Source organism: Ursus maritimus (genome assembly GCF_017311325.1).
Source record: "Ursus maritimus isolate PB19 chromosome X unlocalized genomic scaffold, ASM1731132v1 scaffold_X1, whole genome shotgun sequence".
Lineage (NCBI taxonomy): Eukaryota > Metazoa > Chordata > Mammalia > Carnivora > Ursidae > Ursus > Ursus maritimus.
The window spans coordinates 11,060,665-11,073,831 of record NW_024423319.1 but is presented as its reverse complement, the minus strand read 5'-3'; positions in this window follow the sequence as shown (position 1 = coordinate 11,073,831).

Here is a 13,167-nt window from a genome sequence, read left to right as displayed (position 1 = left end):
TGCCGATCCAGAATTTTCTCTTGGCTTTATTCCTTGACACTTCTGTGGGCAGCAGATTTTAGGTGTTCTTTTGTTCTGTTACTGTGACTTCAACAAGAAAGGTATTATCAAAATGAGCATTAGTAAACTGACAAGTTTCCTTTTTGTGTTTTATACATGACACATTTCTCACTGCGTCGCTTCAGTCCAGGCTCATTGTTCCCTGAAGAAATTCTATCCTTGTAGAAAGAAGCTTAGTGTGACTTTAATTTTATTAGAACTGGGGATATGTGCACCCCTCTCACTCATTCGCTTGATGGCCTAGGATAAGACCCTTCTCCTCTCTCAGTTGTTTTGCTTATAAAATAAGGGATTTTGAATCAATGGTGTTTAAGGACACACCGGTTATCCTAGTCTAGAATTATATTGAGGGCTGCTATGGTTGGAATGTTTTTGTCGTCCCCCCCCCCTCAATTCATAGTTGGAATCCTAACTGCCAATGGTGCTGGAAGACAGGAACTTTGGGACAGGCTTAGGTCACGAGGATGGACCTTTCACGAATCAGATCAGTGTTTATACAAGAGACCCCACAGAGACCCATCATTTCCACGTCCATATGAGGACACAACTGGGAAGTCTGCACCGCAGAGGGGGGCCCTCCCTCGATAGTGCTGGTATCCTGATCTCAGGCTTCCAGCCGCCAGAGATGTGAGAAATAAATGTCTGTTGTTTGTGCTCTATTCGGTCTGTAGTATTTTGTTAGAGCAGTCCAAATGGACTAAGACAAAGGCCTTTTAGGTATCTGTTAGGAGAAAGATGTTTGAATGAAGTCCTTCCCTCAAAACACCACACTTAGGCAATTCCCAGTCTATTTATACATTATGTTGGCCCAAAATCTAGAACTCTTCCACTACTGGACCATATTTGGACCTCACATTCTGAAAGGGAAACTTAAAATGGTAAAGAGAATGAAGTATGTTACTCATACCATCAAGAGTGGGGACCAAAGAATAAACATCTTCCAAGACTGATGAGTTCATCTGCCACACTCAATCATCGTTTGTCATTTGTTGGGTCCTTACTAAGGTCCAGGTCTCACGTAGACACTCAGAATATAGAGATGAAATTAATATGGTCTTTGTCCTGGAAAATAATACAATCTACTGAGGAAGACAGGACATCTACAAATAAATTACCCTACTGACTGAAATGTAATATAATATTTACAATGTGTTACAGGACCATATTCTGATAAGTTAGCAACATCATAGCAAATAGTAGGGTTTCTGCCACCAATTATGGAAACTGAGTCAGTTCAGTCCCTTGGGCTGTAGGGTTTTTTAAGGAGAACTCATCTGCCCCTTCTTTCCTGGCATTGCTAGCACAAGAACACATCAAAGATTTTACATTTTCTCAGAACCAGAATTGTTCACGCAGAATAAAATAGAAACATAGTGGGAGAATGTCCTAGATCTAAAACTACCCTTAGTGAGGTTGAGAGACTATCATTTTGAAATCCACTCACTATCAGACGTTTACAGGTAAAATTTTAACAACAAACACACACAAATAAACAAACCTATACTGTTTCAATTCTGTTATTGCATTATCCTTGTTCTTTACTAAAAGATAGTGGTACCGAAAGACGGTGCTTCAGATCCTTTCTTTCTGCCAATGATACTTACTCAAATGGATGCACTGTGGTTCTTTTCAATTTCCTGAAGACTAGCCCTGACCTCTTCCCACCTCTTGTCTCTGAAGAAAGCTATTGGAATGTAGGTGCACGCAACACTACGACTGTAAGAATAAACGCAAGTCTACCCTGATGGCTTCATGCTTTTATCTTGAAATAATTATAGATTCATAGAAGATGCAAGCAGTACAGAGAAGTCGTATGTGCTCCTTACCTGGTTCCCTCAACGGTAACAACTTACATAACTATAGTACAATATGAAAACATTGACATAACTATAGTACAATATTAAAACAAGGAAAATGACATCGGTACAATCCACAGACCATATCCGATTTCATCCATTTTACAATGTGCTCGTGGGTGTGTGTGGTTCCACGCAATTTTATAACGTGTGTAGATTCGTGTGACTACCACAATGATCACTATATGGAACTGTTTTGTTACCACTAAGATCCCCTGCACTGTTCCTTTATAGTCACACATATTTCTCTCTCATCTGCCCCATCCATAAAAGCCATAAAAACCACTAATCTGTTCTCCGTCTCTGTAATTTTGTTATTTCAAGAATGTTATATAAATGCCATCATACAGTATGTCACACTTTGACACTGGCTTTTCTCATTCAGCCAAATTCCCTTGACATCCATCCAAGTTGTTGCACGTATCAATAATAAGAAGAAGAACAATACTCAATCACTGAAATCAATCAATAATCATGGAAATCAATGAATAATCCATCCAAGTTGTTGCATGTATCAAGTGCATTCCTGTTTATTGCTGTATAGGATTCCCTGGTATAGACGTGTCACAGTTTGTTTAATCCCCTACTTGCTGAACAACATTTATGTCATTTCCAGGTTTTGTCCATTACCTGTAAAGCTGCTATGAACATTCATGTGCAAGATTGTGTGTGGGCGTTAGTTTTCATTTCTTTGGGATAAATGCACAACAACACAATTGCTGAATCATGTAATAATCACATTTAGTTTTTAAAAGACGGACAAACTGCTCTCCACGTGGCTGACATTACTTTAGGTTCCACCATCAATGCATAGTGATCCAGTTTCTCTGCATCCTCACCAGCTTTTGGTGTTGCCACTATTTTTTGTTTTAACCATTCTGATAGGTACATGTGACATATGATTGTGGTTTTAATTGCATTTCCGTAGTGCTAATGATGTTCCACATTTTTTCATGTTTTCATTTTCCGTTAATACATCCTATTTTGTGAAATATCTATTCATGGCCTTTGTCTATTTTCTACAGGGTTTTTTAAAAATTTACCATTGAGTTTTAAATGTTTGTAATATATTCTAGGTCAAGTTTTCTATCAGCGATTGATTATTCAAAGTATATACTTAGGGGAGACCCTTGGGGATGGTAGAGTAAGGACCCACGAAATTATTTTCCTCCATAAAAGTAATGAGAACACTGGCAGAAATTCTACATCAACTTTTTGAGAACTCTGGAAACTAACCAGAATACATAAAGAACTCTTACAACTTAACAATAAAAAGACAATAACCCACTTAAAAATGGTCACATGATTTCAATAGACATTTCTCTAAAGACCCCATAAAAATTGCCAATAAGTACGTGAAAAGATGCTCAATGTCATCAGTCATTTGGATAATGCGAATCACAACCACAATGAAATTATAATAAATACACCCACTAAAATGGCTAAAACAAACCAACAAAAGATAACAACACATATTGGTGAGGATGTGAAGAAATTGGAACCCTCACACAACTGATGGTGGGAATGTAAAGTAGTGCAGCTGCTTTGGAAAAATGCCTGGCCATTCCTGAAAAACTCAGACAAAGTTAGCATATGACACAACAATGCCACTCCTAGGTATAGAATAAAAAGAAGTGGAAATATCTGTTCTCAAAAAAACCTGTGCATGAATGTTCACAGCAGCATTAGTCACAATAACTAAAAAGCAAAAACAATCCAAACGTCTACCAATTCATGAACTGATAAAATGTGGTATATCTACAGAATGGAATATTATTCATGGCTACAAAGAGTGAAGTACCGCTATACGTACGACATGCCTGAACCTTGAAAGCTTGCTGACAGAAGCCAGACACAAAAGGCCCCATGATGTATGATTCCATTTATACGAAATGTCCAAGAATAGACAAATTCTTACAGACAGAAAGTAGATTAATATTTGCCATGGGGTGGGGGAAGGGGAGATTGGGGATTGACTTTTATTTATTATTTTTTTTAAAGATTTTATTTATTTATTTGTCAGAGAGAGAGAGAGCGCGCGCACAAGCAGCGGGAGCAGCAGGCAGAGGGAGAAGCAGGCTCCCTGCTAAGCAAGGAGCTCGATGCGGGACTCGATCCTAGGAACTGGGATCATGACTTGAGCCAAAGGCAGATGCTTAACCAACTGAGCCACCCAGGCATCCTGAGGAGTGACTTTTCATGGGTATGGGATTTCCTTTTGGGATAAGATATTCCGGAATTAGTAGTGTTGTTTGTACAATGTTGTGAATATAGTAAAAACCAAAACTAATGGTTGCTGGAGGGGAGGGGATGGGTGAAACGGCTGAAGGGGAGGGGGAGATACAGGCTTCCAGTTATGGAACAAGTAAGTCATGGGAATAAAAGTCACAGCTTAAGGTATACCGTCAGTGATATTGTAATCGGGATGTAATGGGACAGACGGATGGTAGCGACACTTGTGAACATAATGCATAAACTTGCCAAAGCACTAAGTTGCACACCTGAAGGTAATGTAACATTGTGCGTCAACTATCCTCAAATACGTAAATAAATGAATAAACCTGTGCAATGTGCGCTTCGAAAATTGAAAAACTTTATAAAAAGTACATAATTAGCTCACTTTGGTCTTTGAACTAGTATTAGTAACAAAATATGTCTGACATCTTTCACAACTTCCATATCAAGTCAACCCAACTGAGACGCCCCGCTCTAGAGAACAAAGAGAGAAAGCACTTCCTAAATGCTCTGTCACCAGAGAACAAGTGTTCTTTGGGTTGATGAGGTCCCCCTCTGCTATTTCATATGCTGGTATGTCACTCTGATGATATAGAACTCCATAGCCCTAGGGTTTTTTTTTTTAAAGACATTCAATAGGGATAATAACTGTACCTTTCTTACAGTTTTCTTACGAAGATTAAAGCCAAGAGCTTCGAATGGGCACTGGCACCTGGCAAATAAGAAATGTTCGCTATATTATATAACACAGAAGTACTGGTATAATATGAAAACAGGGCTCGAATAAGAGCTTAGTGTTTTCTATCATTATTATTGCTGCTGCTGCTGCTGCTGCTGCTGCTGTTATTATCCCTTTTGGAAGCTAACAGGGGCATATTGTGTAGCCGGCCCATTGGTCTTTGTTAGCCAACCCCCTATCCAAATGAATAGTCATTACGGAGAAAGAACGATCATTTTCCTTTTTTATCATTAAATATGTAATATGTTGGCTGTGATGTTGTGATTTATAGGAAATAGGAAATTGCTCATGTTTTTGGTTTTCGTCCAAGTTCCTGGCTCGCAGGTCCTAAAACACTTGGAATGTCCTGTGATAAGGGTGATAAAGGTGTCTTTTGTTATGTTAATGAGGTGATTTCTGGACCCCACCCAAAGGCAGGGCTGGTTGCTAGGAGGACCTACTATGTGCTTAGAGGCTTGGAACTTTTAGTCCCATGCCCCACCCCCACCTCTGGGGCGGGGCAAGGGGCAGGAAGTTGAATCAGCCAATGGCTAATGACTTCCTCATGAATATGCAAGACCGCTCCCTACAAACCCGAAAGGAAGCGGTTCCCAGAGCTTCCTGGTTGTCGAATGCGTGGTGTTCCGAGGACAGTGGTGCCCCTGGGGGAGCGTGGAAGCGCGGCCCCTTTCCCCAGTCCTCACCCTATGAGCTCTTCATCTGGCTGTGGATTGGTATCCCTTATCATATCCTTGACTGGCAGGTAAGTAAGTGTTTCCCTGAGTTCTGTGAGCCTCTCTAGCAAATTGAAAGAACGTGAGGAGGAGGTTGTTGGCATCTCCGACCTGTACCCTGCTGGTCAGAAGCATAGGTGAGAGCCTGGGGCTTAAGCGCGCCTGGTGCCCGAAGCGGGGGTGGGGGCAGGCTTGTAGGACAGAGCCCTCAACCTGTGGATAGCTCTGGGTGTCCCAACTGAGGTGCGGCGGGAGTCCCCCCACGTTGGAATTGGCTCTGGCAACCCCAGAAGAACGGCTCTGTAGAAAATCTGAAAAATGTAGAATATAAAATATATTTAAAATATAAAAATCAGCAAATTAAAAATAGCCAGTATGTATGTGTGTGTGCAAAGATTTTATATCTTTATATCTATATAGATATGTTACATATAAGTTATATGTATGTGTTTCTTGGGAATGTGAAGCCCATTTTTTATGAGTGTGGGGTAATTTCAAGAACTGTTTTGTACCATGCGGAAACAGGCCGTGTAGTAGATTGTCAAAGCTGGAAAAACTCTTAGTTTATTGTCTGTTATTTCATACCCTGAAAACGTGCCCTCTTCTGTCCCTTTCTTCTGTTCATTTATTCCTGAAGTTCACGGTACAAACATTGGATAGTTTACTCTTCTTCTGTATAGTTTTGGTTAAGAACTGTATTCTCCTCCAGACATTTATTTTTACAGAGAAGGAAATGGAGAAATTGAAATTTTAATTGCCTTGCCTTTGGTCACAAACTTCGTTAAGTGAGCCTCTAGGTCCCAGACGAGTGCATTGCCTCACTGATTGGACTGAGATGCATTTGATTCAATGGCCAGTGCCATTTAGCAGGACATTTGCATTTGGATTTGAGATATTTAATTTCATTCTGAATGTTTACATGTCTTCATATGTTTAAAGTGAATTTCAGGAGGGGCGCCTGGGTGGCTCAGTCAGTTAAGCATTGCCTAAGCATCGGTTAAGCGACTCGTGGCTTCGGCTCAGGTTGTGATCTCAGGGTTGTGCTCTCAGCGTCGTGAGATCGAGCCCCACATTGGGCTCTGCACTCAGCGCAGAGTCTGCTCAAGTTTCTCTTTTCTTCTTCCCCTCCCTCCTGCATTCTCTTCTCTCTCTCTAAAATAAAAAAATAAAAAAAATAAAATAAAATAAAAAAATAAAAATAAAGTGAACTTCAGGAACTCTCCGGAAGCTGGGACATAACAGAAGTGTCTGCCTCTTCCCAAATACCCACCCATGGAATAAGCAAAGGAATTAAAAGCAAGGCCGGGGACCTGTTTCATCTCTGGAAAGCAGGCAGGAGTGCTAGTCACACACTAGAAATTTCAAGGAATTTCTTCTAAATATTATGAACATGTCAGGAGACTGAAGAAAGGTGAAAATCCCAGTCTCTCTCTTCTGAAAAGGCGTAACAGAATTATGGCTACTCGTAGAGGCCATGGTGGAAAAAGCCAACCATTACCACCTCATTTGGAAGGCAAGGATGAGCCTTAGGGCAGATGTGAAACAAGCCTCCTCCAGCCCCCTTTGCCAATAAAGAGCCACAGTATCCACACGCAGCTCCCCTGGAAGGCTCCAGGGTGCACAGAGCTACCAGAAGCAGATAGCCAGCTCTACAGATGGCCGCATTTCTGTCAACAGCCTCCGGAACAAGGCCAGACAGAACCATCAAAGAACTGGAATGGAGGCTAAACTAAAAGACATCTAAATACAAAAGGCTGTCCCACAGCTCAGTGGCTTTTCTGAACAGAAGGAAGTGATCAGAGAGAGATGAAAATCTTTCTGGAACTTCCCAAAGCACCAACCTCCTCTCCACACTCTGCTCCATCACCAACTGTTACACTGAATGTGTATATCAGCCCATTCTCTTGAATAGCAAACTGATAGTGAATCCATAAAAGGAAAAGCCACGCACATTTGTGTGGGGGAGAAAAACTTAATTTGACCATAACCCCCCTTTTTTCATGTAATAATAATTGATATTCTACAGTCACAAAATATGTTTTGGGAAGTAGTTTTGAGGGAAATGTTTTAAGCTAAATATTATTTGCTCAGGTAAGGTAGTATAGATATATTTTCTGAGCCTTTGCATAACTGAAAGAATGATTAAAATATCCTTTCTGATATGTTTGTCTGCCTATCAATCTGCAATGACATTCATCAGCCAAAAGTCATCTATATGAAAGTGAATAACCCAAAAAAGGCAAGTGTGACTTCTGAAACCGGTTAAATAGAGTTAAGTAACTTGAATCTCATGTAGCTAATTGTTTAATGAGACATTTCCTGCACTCCAAAGGCTTAGATAAATAGGTGTCCTGAAACCTTTGCATCCTAAAGTGAGGAGCTAGGTCATCTAGTAGGACTTGCAAAGCCTGTGTCCCCAAACCTAGGTCTACCACCATGTGTCCATCATTCATCTCCAAGGCATATAAGCAGAGGCCAAGAATTCTTTGAGAAGTTGAAGAGTGTGACAAATTTAGAGTTTTGGTGTGACTTATGTAGTCCCTCATGAGGACTCACGAGGGTGGAGAGGAAACTATTTCTTCCCACCTGAAGCCAAGTCAGGACCACTTCAAGAGAACTGTTTGGAGAACTTGGCATACGACGTTGATATGACACTGAACCGGACTCTGCATTACCCGAACGCCACTGGAGGACTTTTCTGTTGCCTGAGGATGACCAGAAGAGATAAAGAACATACCCGATATTTTCTCTAAGGAGATGGAGGAATACACTTATAGAACAAGTTTAACAGGAGGTGGTGAGAGACAGTCAAAGAGCTTCCTTCAGTCCCTGCTGAGCCCAGGTCATTCAATAAACAGGTTCAGTAAATTTATAAAAGATAATTTAAATGTCATAAGTGATTCTCAGAAAAGATGCACAAGAAAGACATCTAACTGAGTAGTAATCAACTTGCTCTCAAACACCAGACTGTGAAAACACATCAAGGAGTAAAAGGGAGGGAGAGGTAAGAAGTGCAGGTGTACTTTTAGGAGTGTAATTTATATGGTGTTCGAGTTCTTAGCACGTTTCCCATTCCCTGTTTTTCTGGTAACAGAACCACTTGTTCCTTTTAGGAGCCCATTTTATGTGCTTCTATTGGGAATGAGCTTTCCTTGGACCACTACATGAGTGAGCATATGGCTCAGGCCTGGACCTGGCATACCATTTTTTGGCCCATTATAATTGGTTCGAGGTTGTGCACATGTCCTGGGCTAAGGCGATCAAAATCTTCCATGGGACTTTTCCTGAAGTGGTATGGCAATAGGTGCTCTTATTCTCTGGGATCAGTAGCCATGACGATGTGTGTCTAGAAGTTCTGGGGGCCATCTTTGTCACCAAAGAATCAGGCTGAAGTGAAACCAACCAAAAAAAAAGTAGAACTGAAAGCAATAGAGGGGCACCTGGGTGGCTTAGTCGGTTAAGCGTCTACCTTCGGCTCAGGTCATGATCCCAGGGTCCAGGATGGAGCCCCATGTTGGGCTCGCCATTGAGCGGGAGCCTGCTTGTCCATCTTCCTCTGCACTGCCCCCTACTCGTGCTCTCTCAAATAAATAAAATCTTTAAAAAAAAGAACAGAAAATTGATGACATCATTTGTATCTCTGACAACAGTATTGCCTAAAACTATTACCATTGCGCTTTCCAGTTATGTAAACCAGTAAATGCACATCCCCGGTATTCAACTGTTTTAAAAATGCTTCCGAGTTTCTTTACAAAGTTATCATGACCATGACATTAAAATCCAGTAAGTATAATAGGAAACCAAAATCACTGACCAATTTTATGAAAACAGATGCAAATACTTTGAATGCTACCTTAGAACTGAAATCTAGCAAGATATTAAATGAATACTGTATCAATATGAAATATGCTTTACTTCAGAAATGCAAAGAATTAAATATTAGGAAATTTATTAATATATTTCTTGCATTAATAATTGAGAAGAAAAACCGTAAGATTACCTCCATGGACGCCAAAACACATTATCTTTTTTTTTTAAGTCTGTCACAGTGTTACTCATCTACAATAAAATATAACTTTAAGTGTGCAATTTTTTGAGTTTTGACAAATTGATATACTCCTACAACCATCACCCCAATCAAGATATAGAACTTTTCTATTATCCCAAAAACTGTCTTTGTGCCATCAAAGTCCCATCTCTGTCAATCCTCCCTCAACCCATACATTTGGCATTAGCTCCAGGTAACTTCTGATCTGTTTTCTGTCACCAGAGATTATGCTGTCTTTTCTTTAGTTTTATATAAGTGGCATACTACACTATGTACTCTTTGTGCCTGGCTTCTTTTGCTCAGCCTAATTTTTTTGAGGTTCATCTATGATGTATCCTTTTTGTGGCTAATAGTATTCCATTGATGAGTTGATGAATATTTGGATTGCTTATAGAGTTTCTGGCTATTACCAACAAAGCTGCTATGAACATTCATGTACAAGTCTATGTGCAGACATATGGTTTTATTTCCCTTGGATAAAAATGTAGGTGTGGGGGGGCGCCTGGGTGGCACAGCGGTTAAGCGTCTGCCTTCGGCTCAGGGCGTGATCCCGGCGTTGGGATCGAGCCCCACATCAGGCTCTTCCGCTGTGAGCCTGCTTCTTCCTCTCCCACTCCCCCTGCTTGTGTTCCCTCTCTCGCTGGCTGTCTCTCTCTCTGTCGAATGAATAAATAAAATAAAATAATCTTTAAAAAAAAAATGTAGGTGTGGGATTGCTGAGACATGATAAGTGTATGTTTAACATAATAAGAAATTTCTAAATTGTTTTCCAAAGTGGTTATGCTATTTTATATTCACACCAAAAATGTGAGACTGTTCCAGTTGTCATTTACCATGTTTCTGTAGATTTTAGCCTTTCTAATGGTAGGATCGCCTTGTGGTTTTAATTGGCATTTTCTTGATGACTAATGATGTTGAGCATCTTTTCATGTGCTTACTGACCATTCTTATACCTTCTTTGTGAAGTGTTGGATCACATCTTTTGCTCATTTTTATTTGGTTGTGTACCTTACTGTAGAGCTGTCTTATTTAGTTGTAAGTTATAGAGTTCTTTGTATATTATGTATGTAACATTTTTATCAGGACGCTTTACAACTGTTTCTCCAAATCTGAGGCTTGCGTGTTTATTTCACTAACTATGTATTTTGAAGAGCAATACTCTTTAACTTTGAAGTCCAATTTTCCAAATTTTCTTTTCATGCGCTTCGGGTCCCCTTTAAGTAATCTTTGCCTTGGGGCCCCTGGGTGGTTTCATCGGTTAAGCGGTTAAGCCGCTGCCTTCCTCTCAGGTCATGATCTCAGGGTCCTGGATCAGCCCCGCAGCTGGCTCCCCACTCAGTGGGGAGTCTGCTTCTCCCTCTCCCTCTGCCCTTCTCTCCACTCATGTGCTCTCTCTGTCTCTCTCTCTCTCAAATAAATAAATAAAATCTTTTTTTAAAAAAGAAATCTTTGCTTAACCTCAGGTCGGGATGATTTTCTCCTTATTTTGTAAGTTTTATAGGTTTAAATCTTAGATTTAAGTCTGTGGTGCAGTTCAAGTTAATTTTTATGTATGGTACCAGAAAAGGATTGGGTTGTTTTGTAGCCAACTGTTTCAGTACAATTTGTTTAAAAGACTATCCTTTCTCTGACTTGTCTTTGCACCTTTGTCAAAAATCAACTGATCATATATGTATAGGTCTATTTCTGGACTCTGTTTCATTCCATTGGTCTACATGTCTGTATCCTAAGCCAGTACCACAATGTTTTGATTACTGTCGCTTTATCTTAAGTCTTGAAATCAGATGAAGCAAGCTCTCTAACTTCATTCTTTTTGAAATTTGTTTTAGTTATTCTAGATCCTTTGAATTTCCATATGCATTTTAAAATAATCTTGTCAATATTTACCCTAAAAAGCCCCAAACTGGTTTTTAAAACTTTTTCAGCATTCATTTCTAATAAAAATTTGTACTAAATTAGGTCATTTTTTTTTTTTACAAAAAATCCCTATCTCTCTATTATCTCATATATGTGCCAACAGCCAGCATTATACTCAATGCATAAATGTAAAAGGTGTTTCGAAGCCAATAATGACGACTATTAACATCACTGATAATTAATATTACTTTGGTAAAATGGCACAGTGTTTAAGAACACAGATTTTGACTTCTGATTTTCTGGGTTCAAATACAAAGCCAAGGCTTACAAGCTGTGAAATTTTAAGGAGGCAATATAATTTATCTGGCTCTCAGATTTGCATCTGAAAATGAGAATGATGATTTTTGCTTATTCCTAAGATTAATATGAGAACTAAATTGGATAATGCATGTAAAGTGCTTAACCCATGTCTAATTTATACTAAGTACTTAATGGATTTTAACTGTTAATATTATTACTATTGGAATTTCTAAATAATAATAAATACATGAGATAGAAATTTTAGAACATAAAAGCCAGTCCCTCCTTGAAATTCTCTTTTTTTGGCTCCTGTGACACCGCTTGGTTGTCTGTCTACCTCATGGGCCCCTCCTTTTTGTGTCCATTCCTGGGTCTTCCTCGTTTTCCTGATGTAGCGTTGGAGTGCCCAGGGCTCAGACTTTGAGATCTTGTCTTCATATGCAAAATTATGTGGTCGTCTCTTCCAACCCAATGGCTTTAAATTACAATCTCTACAAATAGATGAATCCCAAACTTCCATCTCTAGCCTGGACATGCCCCTGAAGTTATTCTTTGTATTTTGAACTGGCTACATGCATCTCCACTTGGATGTTTACTTGGAAACTGAAACTTACTGTGTACAAGGCAGAACTCTCGATTCCTTTTCCACCCCAAACCCCATCTTTCCCCAGACCTCCCCATCTGCTTAATAGATAAGCCATTAACTCAGTTGTTCAGGCCAAAAACAGAGATATAATTCACCTTACTGTTGATCCCTTTTCTCTCATAACTTAAGTCCTGCCCGTGAGTAATTATTCTCACTTCTGTCTTCAGACTATACCCCCAGCCTGAACACTTCTGCCGCCACCACCCTCGTCACCGCCAACATCATCATCTCTTGTCTGGACTATAGCTTTTTCTCTTGTAGTTTCCAGGCTTCCATCCTACCCTATCAGCCTGTTCTTCACCTAGTAGCCAGAGGAATCACTGTACAATTGAAGTCAGAACATGTCACCTTTTTCATTAAGATTATTTCCTGGTTTCCCACCTTGCCCAGAGTAAAACTGAAAATTTTACAAGGTCATACACATTCTACCGCCCTCACTGCTTCTCTGACCTCACCTCCTAATTCTCCCTCTTGCTCACTCCACACCAGGTACACTGGTCTTCTTCCTTTTCCTTGAAAATATCACTCATTTCGGATGGAGGGCAGCACTTTGCATGTGCTGTTCTCTGTATCTGGAACATTGGTTACCCACATGAAGATCTTGTCATGGCTTACCCCCTAACTTCTTTCAAGTCTCTTCTTCAATGTTACTTTGTCAGAGCATCCTTCCTGAACCACCCTACTTAGAATTGTAACCTCTCTCTGCCGTCGTC